Consider the following 13,366-nt stretch of genomic DNA (forward strand, 5'->3'; position numbering starts at 1 on the left):
TAACATTTCAACTGTGCCATAGAAAATTTTAAAATAACTACAAATTTAGGATCCTGATCCTCCTCTTCTGGTGTCTTTTTCTGTGCTTGAGCATTCCTAATCCTGGAGAGAGAGGTAGTGGGTGGGGGAAATAGAGGGGAAAGAGCAAGAACAAACAAACCAATATGGGCAGACATAATTTACTTTCAGCAAAGTCACCAAAGCAAGAAAAATGATCCTCACTGCCATGACACTGAAGGGGGTAAAAAGAATATTGGAAAGTGATAATGAAGCCAGAAAACATGGTGGCCTAGAACAAAAGCAACTTTGATGACAAAAACTGTGCCTGTGGGAGAGAACAGAGATGAGGAGGTGGTAGGGGAGTGACTGGAAATAATGGTTTGGAAGATATCTGAGTATAGGTCAAAGTTAAGTCCATGGAAGTAGAGCAGACGAGATAAAAATTACAATGTCTGAGTTGGACAAACTTTAAAAGAATATCTGCCTCAACTTTCTACTTCATATATAAATCCTTTCTACAAGGGGTCTATCTGCCTCTACTTGAAAACTTCAATAATGAAGAATTAACTACTTCAAAAGCAGAGTACTACTGTAAAACAACCATAATTACTTTGGAGAAAAAAAATTCTTGTAGTGAACAGAATCCTGCCTCCCTAAATTTTCCATTACTGCTTCTAGTTCAATTACATTACAGGAATGAATTAGTAGATAACTACAGATAGTTACAGGAAAGTGATGTTACAAGTGGAGAAAGTGCCAAAGAAGAGAGCTAACGGAAGCTCTGGGGTAGGGCAAATCTGTTTAGAGGAAAAGACAACAGCAATCAGAAATATCATCCTTACACAGGGAAGATGTATCAGGAAGTAAAGTGCAAACAGTAAGTAGCATCAACATGCTGCAAAGAGGTCAAGGAGATTACTAACTTTAGAAAGGATACTGGATTAAGAACAGTTTCAGGACAGTGGTTAGGGAAGAAGCCATCCCACTGAGGTTAAGAAGTAAGTGATGAAGTAATAAAGGCAACAGTATCAACATCTCTTTCATGGTAAAAAGAAAAAAAAAAGAACAAGAGTTGAGCAAGAATCTTTTAGGCAAACGGAGACCTGGGCATATTTGTAGGCAAACAGCAAGAAGCCAACTGAAGGGTGAGATTAAAGAGGAACAAGAGGCTGGGCACGGTGGCTCATGTCTGTAATTCCAGCACTTTGGGAGGCTGAGGCGGGTGGATCACCTGAGGTCAGGAGTTCAAGATCAGCCTAGCCAACATGGTGAAACCCCGTCTCTACAAAAAATATGAAAAATTAGCCGGGCGTGGTGGCAGGCACCTGTTATCTCAGCTACTCTGGAGGCTGAGGCACAAGAATCGCTTGAACCCGGGAGGCAGAGGTTGCAATGAGCCGAGATCACGCCACTGCACTTCAGCCTGGGTGACAGAGCGAGATTCTGTCTCAAAAAAAAAAAAAAAAAAAAAGGAACAAGTAAATGGTGGAGAAAGGAGATGGTCAGAGTTACGTACACACAGGAATGGGGTGAGAGGGGATGGGAAAAGGAAAGGCAAAGTGAGAAAGAAAGAAGATCAAGCCCAGGGACTATAAGGTACCTCAGGTTTATGCCACACCTTGAGAAAGACAGGACTTTGTCAAGCAACAGTGAGAAAATAAGCAGGCTGACCTAGAAAAGTTGCCTCACACCCTATTCCTGTGCCCAATGTGTGAGGAGGAGGAGGAGTGGAAATCAGCTGGGACTGCAGGTTCTAAAGGTTCTGTGAAGTGTTAGATCAAGAGTGCAGTAAAAATACGTTATCAATGAAAGAAGGAAGGATGACAGGGAAGAACGAAATGGAAAGACAAGAAGAACTGTATCATCACTAATATCTGACTCTCCAGTAAAATACAGTGAACACTATACAGTTCATACTTGCTTACTTTCAGATTTTTGTTCATCTTCAAATTAACCTAGTAAGAAAAACATTTCTGAATCAATGAATCAATGATCTCTATTATATGAATGAAGAAACAAGTTCAAGAGTAACTTGATTTCAGACCATTTAGTGAGTTAACTGTGAAGAGGGAATCTGAATTCAGATTTTCTGATTCTAAGTTCCATGCCTCTGTCTCTGCACCAATAAAAAAATTTTAAATTATTTCACTACTCCTTCCCATCCATTTCAGGCACCTGGTGCTTTCTTTTTCTGTCTCCTTATTAGATCGATGACTGAACCAATAATTATTTACTCTCATAACTATTACTTATGTTCATCTTCTATTGAATGATATAATTAACATCTAATTGTGATAATTTTATAAGACCAGGATTATTCCAAAAGGAAAAAGATACTATAAAATTTTTTTTTTTTTTTGAGATGGAGTCTCGCTGTGTTGCCCAGGCTGGAGTACAGTGGCAAGATCTCAGTTCACAACTTCTGCCTCCCAGGTTCAAGCGATTCTCCTGCCTCAGCCTCCTTAGTAGCTGGGACTACAGGCACCCGGCACCACGCCCAGCTAATTTTTGTATTTTTAGTACAGATGGGATTTCACCACGTTGCCCAGGCTGGTCTCAAACTCCTAACCTCAGGTGATCCGCCTGACTCAGCCTCCCAAAGTGCTGGGATTACAGGCGTGAGCCACCACGCCCAGCCTACACTTTCATCAGTGTAATCTACTGCATTTTTCTTACCAAAGGAATTAATTTGGCATCTGTAATGGGAGCTAAATACACTACTTTGGCCCATCATTTTAGCACTTTCAAGAAAGTTTGAGCCCAAGAAGTTGAGGCTGCAGTGAGCTGTGATGGCGCCACTGCACTCTGACCGAGGCAATGGAGAGAGGCCTTCTCAACAACAACAACTTCTGAATTCCATATAATCGACCCTTTTATTTATCTATTTTTTTGAGACAGTCTCGCTCTGTCACTCAGGCTGGAGTACAGTGGCGCAATCTCAGCTCACTGCAACCTCCCGCTTCTGGATTCAACTGATTCTCCTGCCTCAGCCTCCCAAGAAAGTAGGACTACAAGCGCCTGTCACCTTGCCTGGCTAAATTTTCGTATTTTTTCAGTAGAAACGAAGTTTCACCATGTCGGCCAGGCTGGTCTCAAACTCCTGACCTCAGGTGATCCGCCCACCTCTGCCTCCCAAAGTGCTGGCATTACAGGCATAAGCCACTGCGCCTGGCCCCGTATAATTGACTTATAAATTAACTTTTTTAAAAAAAATGTCTAATTTGAGAAAACATGGATAAAGTGGAATTTCTTTTTAACACTGGAGCTGGACAGAGCTTTTTTGACATAATTTTGATACAATTTTGGACCTAATTTTTTTTAAAGTCCATACTTGACTGCTATTTTTTTAAAAGCAACAACAAAAAAAAATCTTAAATTTCATTTCCCCAAATTTAGAAGTACTGATAATATGCAAGAAAAACTTAACCATACTGTAATGTCCTACCAAAGATCAGTTTGATAGAACTCAGGAGTTTGTTACCATAGTAAAAACTCTGCCCCCTCCTTTCTCCACCACCTTATATTATTCCTCTTTAATCTCATCCTTCAGTTGGTTTCTTGCTGTTTGCCTACAAAATACATCAAATATCTCATATTCTAAGAAGTACTTTCCACAACATTTTTGAAATGTAAGAGTCAATTTCTGGTAAATGGTATAGTTAAGTTTTTCACACTACCTATACACAAATAGCAATATACTTCTACACTATACTTAAGATTTATCATTTGACAAAATCTAGTTTAATCATAATTTTTAAAAATCCTTAAATTTTTTTAAATGCATATCACATATATTATGGCTCACAAAAATCTCAGTATTGAAGGTACAATCTAAACATACCCTCAAGAAATACTAACATTGGGGTTGTCATATAAATAAGAACTTCTATAGTCCTCTTGAGCATTAAAGAAGTATGGAAGAGGCTTAAGGAACCCAGAAAATAAGAACAAAGTTGTAGTAATCTAATTTGCTTTTTCTTTACATCCTCATATAGCATTTACAAGACCCTGTGCTTTGCAGGAAACTCTGAATGCATGCGCTTCCTAAGGTTACTTATTTACTTTTTATTTAGTGACAAGGAACAATAAGAAATAATAGTGACTAGAAGGATAAAAATTATAACAATTTGTAACCTTAGATTTAAATATTTTTAAATGGCTTATAAAACAAATGCTATTTCATGTGACATCTTTATCAGGAATAAAAATCATAAATATCCTCATAAAATAATATATAATTTTTAAGTCTAGATAATATTCCAAATAAAAGCAATGTCTTTTTTTCCCCAGCACTCATCAGAGAATTATAACATTATAGCAGCCATTAAAATTAAGGGGAGGCCCAGGCGCGGTGGCTCATGCCTATAATCCCAACACTTTGGGAGGCTGAGGCGGGCAGGTCACAAGGACAGGAGATCCAGACCATCATGGCCAACATGGTCAAACCCTGTCTCTACTAAAATATAAAAAGTTAGCTGGGCGTGGTGGTGCATGCCTGTAGTCCCAGTTACTCGGAAGGCTAAAGATAGGGGAATCACTTGAATATGGGAGGGGAAGGTGGCAGTGAGCCGTGATTACCCTACTGCACTCCAGACTGGCGACATAGCCAGGCTCCATCTCAAAAGAAAACAAAAAAAAATTGTTTAAGGGTCACAGGCCTGGAATATGAATAAACTATACTAAGATAAAATCTGTCTCTAGCATGTAGAAATTCCAACAACAACAAAAAAATAACTTGGATGGTTTCTTACTCCTTTGGGCCATAGATATGACTGTATAACTAGTGAAATTTTTGTCAGTCAAAATGAACCACATTAGACACTTGTATTCTCTTCTTGGTGTCCCAGCCAAATATTAGCAAGATAATCTTAAAATCACTCATTCAGAGTTATTGAATAAATATCTCAAATATATAAACTATTAGACACTTATTAAGTAACAAAGATGATACTTTCAAGGAATTTTCATTTTAGGGAAAATAAAGCAAAATAGCTAAGAGACATCTGCATTAAGTCAGTAAATAGTTCACAAATAAAAATATTAAATGTTAGTTTAAGGGAAAAGTAAATACAGGGTTTATGATTACTATAACCTCAAATGAACAATGGATTAGTATTTTAATTAATCACTGCTTGGCATTACCCTTACATCCCTCCCCACTGGTCGGGTATCGTAGCCCTGTTTACTTTACTAACTTCATTACTTAGCCTACATCCCCATTACTTCGTCTCCCTTGCATCTCTCCTCCCTCATCCACCTTCAATACAATCTGTCTTTGCTTTTCTCCTGGTTGCAGAACACTGCCAGAAAAAACAGTAAAATATGCTGATTACAAATTTATGAGTTCCAATCTCCAACGAGCCTCTGATGCTGCTCAGCAATTCTTTCACTTATTTATCTTGAAACACTTATCTTCTCCATTCCCCACAATATGTGTAACACTTTCAACACTCTCCTCAAGTCCCCTAGCCTGCCTACTTGCAACAACCCAAGGCTCAAAAAGTAACTGTTTAAAAAAAAAAAAAAAAAAAGGTCCCAGATGTAGTTTTTTCCGTCCATATCCAAATGTATCTAATTCTCATCCATACACAACTCCTAACTTTCTGAGATAGAGTATAGGTGTCTACTCTTTTCCAGAGTTAATCCCCTAACAGCTGTTCTTGATCTTACCTCTTCCTGCTTCATCTGGGACCTTTTTCTATTAGTTATTCCCCAATTCTATCTTTGATCTCTTCATCGGCCCATCAAAAAAAAAAAAAGTTCAAGCACCAAATGAAGGCCCTTTCCCTCCTCCCTGCCGACTCCAGCTACTACTTCTTACCTCCCCTTCACTGGCAAACCTCAATTCTCTTTTTGGTCTACCTCCTTAGCTGTCTTCCATCTTCACCACTTACTTGGCTCCAGGAAAGGTTAGGAATGACCTGATTTCTACATTCAGTGGCCTATATTCAGAATTTATCTAACCTGACCTCAATGCCCTGAAAAAGTCAGAGGAGGTAATAAAAGCAGAAGGAATGAAAAAGAAAGTCACCATTTGTAATCCTCCAACATAATGACTGATGCAAGCAAGGATCATTAATGGATACCAAAATCACTGGTTAAAGGGTTGTCAGGGAATAGGATATTTACATGGCTATTAAGTATCCTCTATAAATTATTTATTAAATAGTAGAGAGATCTGTCAGTCCCACCTTTACCAAGTGATCAAACTTGCATTACCAATAGAGTGACAGCCTGAAATCACGTGCCTCCTGATGTAATACAGCAGTAGAAATACACATCATCTGTGTGGTGGTCTCACCAGAAATGTCTGACTAGAATCTAATCATGAGGAACAGACCAATTCAGAATGTGGAACATGCTCCAGGACATACAGTCTCTACTTCTCAACAGATAAACCTAAAGAAGAGAGGAAGGCGGTAGGACTAGTCCAGACTGGGGAAGACTTAAAGAGACATACCAGCCAAATGCAATGCATTAACCTTGCATGAATCCTGCATTTGAGGGGGGAAAAAGCTATAAAGATTTTTGGGATAACTGGGAAGATTTAAGTATAGAGTATACCTCAAATAATGTTATTAAGTAAATACTGATATATATATATAACATATGTAATACCTATCAATACCACATTACTTATTCTGAATATTATCTGTAACTATTCTACCCTCAAATTACCCCATAAAAATCTTACTGAATAGCTGGGCCTTTGACCACCTCTACCCTTATTTTTATATGATTGTGAAAGAGAGGTGACCAGTTAACAAAATTGTAAGAAATTGGCTGGGCGTGGTGGCTCACACCTGTAATTCCAACACTTTGGGAGGCTGAGGTAGGCAGATCACAAGGTCAGGAGTTTGAGACCAGTCTGACCAACATGGCGAAACCCTATCTCCACTTAAAATACAAAAATTAGCCAGGCGCAGTGACGTGCACCTGTAATCCCAGCTACTCAGGAGGGTAAGGCAGGAGATCGCTTGAACCCAGGATGCAAAGGTTGCAGTAAGCTGAGATTGCGCCATTGCACTCCAGGGTGGGCAACAGAGTGCGACTTTATTTTTTTAAATAATAATAAAATTGTAAGAAATTATATTTTTGCCCATTCATTTCATGCATTTTAATTAATTCAACTTTAAACGCTACAGCATAACTGTGGACTACTGGACATATAGAAAAATCAAGTGACTTTTTTGCATAGAAAGATGAAAAATAATTTAAAAAGAAATCTAGAAGGAAATGAGATTTTACAAATGGTGAGTAGGCTTAAAACCCCTATTTCTTCAGTTAAGCCTCACATCTGAAGAACAATTACCACTGGTAGAAAAACTCTTCAAATACACAGGAAGGCAGGCATAGTAAATGAAGACAAAAGGATTACTCCCAAAAAGGGAATTAATCCAAATACCTATAGCATACTCTTAAAAAGACTAAAACTATTTGTATAAGTTACTTACAAAAATTTTTAACTCTGAAATAAAATATATATTTTCAAGTCTTCTCAAATAGCATATTTGAAAACAAGGTAATCTTTTCTTAATAACTTAATTTCACCATTTTAATAATCAGTTATTTTACTGTGCTATAACGGTGATACTCTCAGGTGCTACAGAAGGAAGTCAGTTTGCCCCTATATTAAGGAGTTTCAAATATTGATACACTAGTTATTTTACTAGTTATCAATATTTGTATTTAGTGCTTCTCTCCTCCCTAGAGAGGCTGTCAGCCATCACTATTCTCCGCCTTACTATCTATATTCCTGCCTTTGACAACCCCTATATTCCTTCCTAGTTTGATTCTTCTGAAGCGAATAACTCTTCTACAGTATGTTATAGTTGACACAGCATCTTAATACATATTACCTCATTTAATAATTCTTACAATAGCCTTGTAATACATGGATTATCACTACCCCTATTTTACACATGAGAAAACTGAGGCTCAGAAAGAATAACTTGAGTAACTTATCCATAAGGTATGGATGATAAATAGCAAAAGTGATCTCAACTGTCAATTACCTTCTTTCATCAACAAATTAAGCTTGTTAAAAACATTAAATAGTCAAAAGTGGAGCTCATAGGGGAAAAAAAGAGATTCATTATAAGCTTTGAATTTTTCTGGACATTCACAACATACATACATTAAGTTAAACACTGAGCTTACTTCTCCTTTCTTGGTAGTTGAAGCTGCCAAGAAAAAAAAAATCACTTCTGGATAAAAGATATGAATATATTCTATTTACAATTTCAAAAACATATGCAAAAGTAACTAACAATGCAAAACAATATCCAAATTTGCAGTAAATTTAAGTCTATTTTTAGGAAAAAAAGGGTTTCTTTTTTCAGATTTGAAGACAACCTAAATATACAAAGGAATATCTGCATTGTGTCATAAATAGATTTCCTTTTATTTTTCCCTCAATTCCTCCTCTTGCAAAGAAACAGTTAGTTGCTAGAGGATCTAAGGTGTTAATCTAATTCACCAAACAATGCCCACTGAGACTATTTTCCCACCTGGTAGGAATCAAAAACACTAGGTCCTTACCAGAAATCAAGCAACCCCTAGGTTTACAATGGTACCAATGACATTTTGAACCAGATAATTTCTTGCAGAGGTGGATGCGATATGTCCTGTGCATTGTAGGGTATTTAGCAACATCCCTAGCCAATAGCATTTCCTTCAGCTATGACAACCAAAAATGTCTCTAGACATTGCCAAATTTTCCTTGGAGGTCAAAACCATCCTTGCAGAGCCATTGTTTTAGATGTTAGGGCACTGGATATTTGAGAAAGGAAACCTCCAACTGGCCCTGTTAATTATAATTTTTTAAAATTTGTTTTTTAAAAAAATAAGACATTAATAGTACAAGATACCTAAATAATACATCTGCTATCCTTCCTTAGGTTAAAGCATTTTTAGAGGATTTTGTAATATGGGTTTCATCAATGTAGCTACATATAGTCACACACTTTTCCCCCAAAGTTGGGGGAATGTCCAGTTCTTTCTCAGCTGTGATAGCAAAATGTCAAATACATACATATATACAAGAATCTAAACAATTCTAACTTCCAAAGTCCCATTTCTTGCTTTACATGGCCACGCTGTGGTTCTTGAGCCACGCATCCTAGAGATTCAAGCTTCTAATCTCCAGATTTCCTCATCTGGTTGCTGCCAACTAATAGTGAGGTAAGTAGGAAGTAAGCTGATGACCTTTAAGATCTTTTCCAACCCTGATATTCTAATATTCAATGACAAAAATGCCCACTTTTACTTATTGATTCCGACCTGACCAAACCACCTCTTGAGGTTACTGAAGACATTCATGCCTTCTTTCTCCAACTTTATGCTGAATACAACCAAAAAGTGTAACTGTTATTCACAACATCACTTTTAATATTGGTGATCAGTTGCTTATTCCCTAGCTCAAATAAAAAATTTTAACATGCACACTGATTTTAAAGGAAAAGCTTTTCAAAAAGCTATGAGCCCACAGCATTATATGAAAGGCCCACATTGGGCCAACATTGAGACAGAAAGTAGACTACTGGTTGCCTAAAGATGGGGCTGGGGTGAAGAGAATGGGGAGTAACTGTTAATGGACACGAGGTTTTTTGAGGGAATGATGAAAATGTTCTAAAATTAGATTATGGTGATGTTTGCACAATTACTTAAATAAACTAAAAACCACTGAATTGCACATTTTTTTTTTTTGAGACAGAGTCTCACTCTGTCACCCAGGCTGGACTGCAGTGGTGCGATCTCGGCTCACTGCAACCTCCACCTCCCAGGTTCAAACGATTCTCCAGCCTCGGCCTCCCCAGTAGCTGGGATGACAGAGCACTCACCACTATGCCCGGCTAATTTCCCGGCTAATTTTTATATTTTTAATAGAGACGGGGTTTCACCATGTTGGCTAGACTGGTCTCAAACTCTGGACCTCAGGTGATCTACCTGCCTAGACTTCTCAAAGTGCTGGGATTACAGGTATGAGCCACCGAACCCGGCCAAGTTGTACACCTTAAATGGACGTATTTTATGGTATGTTAATTTTATCTCGATAAAGCAGTTTTTAAAAAGAGCAGGAAAAAGAAATTGTAATTAACTTTTGTTGATTAAAACAAAGAGTGTGATGGGTTGGGGCTGTGGCTCACACCTCTAATCCCAGCACTTTGGGAAGCCGAGGTGGGTGGATCACAAGGTCAAGAGTTTGAGACCAGTCTGGCTAATATGATGAAACCCCCTCTCTACTAAAAATACAAAAATTAGCCAGGCGTGGGCACGCCTGTGGTCCCAGCTACTCGGGAGGCTGAGGCAGGAGAATCACCTGAGCTCGGTAGGCGGAGGTTGCAGCAAGCCGAGATCGCGCCACTGCACTCCAGTATGGGCGACAGAGCAAGATCATGTCTCAAAAAAAAAAAAAAAAAAAAAAAAAAATAGTGTGATGAAGAACTAATTCTGCAAAATTTGCCGTTTCATGGGCTATATAGGAATTGACTTTAATTCTGACACAAAAAATTACCTTATCCAGAAATAAATTTTAACTTTCCAGAAAATATAAACATATGCAAAAGTAATCACCTTTTCCTTGTAAACTTTTAGTATTAAATTCTAATTTCAAAAACACTTCAGAAAGCCAAATGCTGTAGTAACAATAGTTCTACAAGAATAAAATATATGAATATTAACAACAACAAAACAGTGTTTACGATTTGGTTGTGATGCATTCTTTATTTTAAAAACCCATTAAAACATTTTTCATTTATTTAAAAAGTGATCCTCAGACTGCCTCTTAGATTGGTAGTGTAATAACTCTTAAGTTATCAGAACATAATTTTAAAATAGCCAAATTACAATAAAATTGCAAACTCTACTGTCCCAAACATCAACTACACATACTGATCATTTTTACCCAAACCTATCATGAGCAACGATGATCACTACGAACCATCAACATCCATTTCTAGGAAATCCGATTCTGACTACGCTACAAATACAGTCAAACAAACAAATCCCATCATGCCCTCTGTTCCATCATTTAACTGCTTAGAAATCATTTAGGCTCTGAAGGTGCTTTTTCCAATTAGAACTCTCCTTCGGATTTATAAAAGTGAATGTACATCAAAATTTGCAGTTTAGGTTATCGCAATAACATTTCTCAGTATACTACAAGTAATTTATCATGGTATTACTTAAAGTCGTTTACTCTTAAGACTGCTCTGGATTTGACAAATCAGAAATACAACCAATTAAAAACAAAAACAGTATAATTTAATTCCTCAAAAGTAAGAGCCTCAATAAAGACCAAAAAATAAAGCTGATTAGAAGGAAAAAAAATTTTTTTCGCAATTCCGGTCAGTCAAAATGTTAAAAATACCATCTTGAACTCAACACATGAACAGACCAAATGTCTAATTATAATTGGCAAGCCAAAGTTCCTAAGTCAACGACGGGAGAGCAGAGACGGCAGGGAGGGCCTGCCCTTTCTATCTGTGCAGAGATGGAAGGAGGCAGAACTGAAGAAAATTAATTATTGAACAAATTCTTTCAAGCTACATTGTCAAAAATGCAAAAGACTGAGTAACTCTTTGGGTTAGCCTTCCCCGGAGAGAAAAACAAACAAATGTTTAAACGATTCCAATAGAATCCAATAGGACTAGGGGCCTGGCTGGAAAAAGAAAAGGGAAAGTTTGGGGGCAGCGTTTAAGGGGGTGATGGAAGTTCCAAAGCTGGGATCCCGGAAAGAGAGGGGCTAGAGCGGCGTTTGCGGTAGCCGACAGGAGGTAGGGAACACAGCTGCCAGCCCCGATCCCGGAGAGAGAGTGAAAAGGAAAAAAAAAAAAAGGAGGTGGCGGAGAGGAGAATGGAAGCTTCAGCGCCGGTCAGTTGTGACCGAAACTCCGTCCGCTTCGGGCTGGGGAGGATAGCCGAGGGGGTGGGGTCTCAGTCCTCTCTCCGCAGTAGGTCGGGGTGAGAGTGGGCCGCGACGCGCGGGGGCCGCGGGGCACACCTACCTGCGGGTCCCGGGGCAGCCGCCCTGAGCGAGGCCTAGTGCATCGCCGCCGCCTCCAGCCCTCCACGTCGCACCGAGGCTGCTGCTCCACGGCCGCCGCCGCCCGGCGCCCGGCCGGGCCCGAGCCCGGCTTCCCGCCCCCGCCCCGCGCCCGCTGGCCAGTCGGCCCGGGGAGCACAGGGCCGCCCTCTCGAGCCCAGCTCCACTCGGGGGTGAGAGGCGGCAGCGGCGGCTACCTCACGTCTCTCCCGGGTGTCCTGTCAGCCAGCAGTTTCCCCCGGGTCCGCAGCGCCGCCTCCGCCGCTGCTGCCGCCGCCTCTCCCACATCCCCGGCCTCCAGGGGACCCGCCGCCGCCGCGCCACGACCACTGCCTCTAGCGCTTCTGCTCCCGGCTCCACTGCTTTCCCTCACCCGCCGGCCCAGCCGGCTTGGCCCGGTCGGGTGCGGGGAGACAGCGCCGGAGGCCGCCGCAGCCCCCAGCCCACAATCCACCGCGCGGCCCCGCCGGGGCGGGAGGGCCGCGGCCCGGGCCGGGGGGAGCGCCCGCCGCCTGGGGAAAGCGGCTTTGGCGCAGGCCGCCGTGCCCGTCGCAGGCGCAGCCACAGAGTTCTCTCGGGGCGGAGAGTACACCGCGTGGCTCCCCTGCGCCTCCTCTAATAGTCCTACACGCAGACAGAAATCCACGCTGAATTCCACTTTCCCCACTACCCTTCCCCCCAACTCCCAGTTTTCAGGAACACCCAGATGCCTCCTGCCGCCTTCCCCGAGACTGGGACGCGACCCCTCCAGCGTAGCCCTTGCCACCCACAAGACCAACCGACTCGAAAGATCCCTAAATCACCCGGGACCTATTAAAGCAAATACTTCCACGAGATTCTACCTCTCTCCCACCCCCCTCGAAGTAAATGCTTTTCAGCTGTTCCCAAATAAATGCCCTTCCAAAGGTTAAAGGTCACCCCTCCGCAACAACCCAATTGTCTCTATTGAGGACTTTTCCCCCTCCAGTCCTCCCCTCCAAGTCTTTCCCAAGTTCCAGGCCTTCCTCCCAGGCACTGAAATCAGTTATTCCTGTTACTTGACTGAGATACTTGGAGTGTGTATGATAATTAATACCTTCTAATTCTGATTTCAGCCTGGTTTCACAGGACTTGCAACTTTAAACCAATAAAATACAGTCCACAAGAAAGGGACGGTCTTAGTATATAAATACAAACACACACACAGACACACATATATATATGGATGTGGAAGAAAAAGGTCCTCAATCATTTGAGTGCTTGTGGCTTAATTTTGGGAAGATTTTTTTCAATTTTGAAATTCTTGCCTAAAAATACATTTCAAGCATTTATAAGACATAG

At 40.5% G+C, this 13,366-nt stretch overlaps 1 protein-coding gene across 4 annotated transcripts in view; it reads right to left on the bottom strand.

Annotated features, from left to right (window-relative positions):
• VPS54 (VPS54 subunit of GARP complex) overlaps window positions 1-12,596 on the bottom strand; it is a 133,032-nt gene extending 120,436 nt beyond the window's left edge. For 2 of the 4 annotated variants that reach the window (XM_023224020.2, XM_023224022.2), the window contains exon 1: window positions 12,009-12,498. The gene's annotated coding sequence lies outside the window, so the exon portion shown is untranslated. Of the gene's footprint in view, window positions 1-12,008 lie in introns of all 4 variants that reach the window. The other 2 variants (XM_023224021.2, XM_023224025.2) reach the window with 2 other exon arrangements.
• Window positions 12,597-13,366: the final 770 nt, after the last annotated feature.

Source organism: Piliocolobus tephrosceles, chromosome 15 (assembly GCF_002776525.5).
Source record: "Piliocolobus tephrosceles isolate RC106 chromosome 15, ASM277652v3, whole genome shotgun sequence".
Lineage (NCBI taxonomy): Eukaryota > Metazoa > Chordata > Mammalia > Primates > Cercopithecidae > Piliocolobus > Piliocolobus tephrosceles.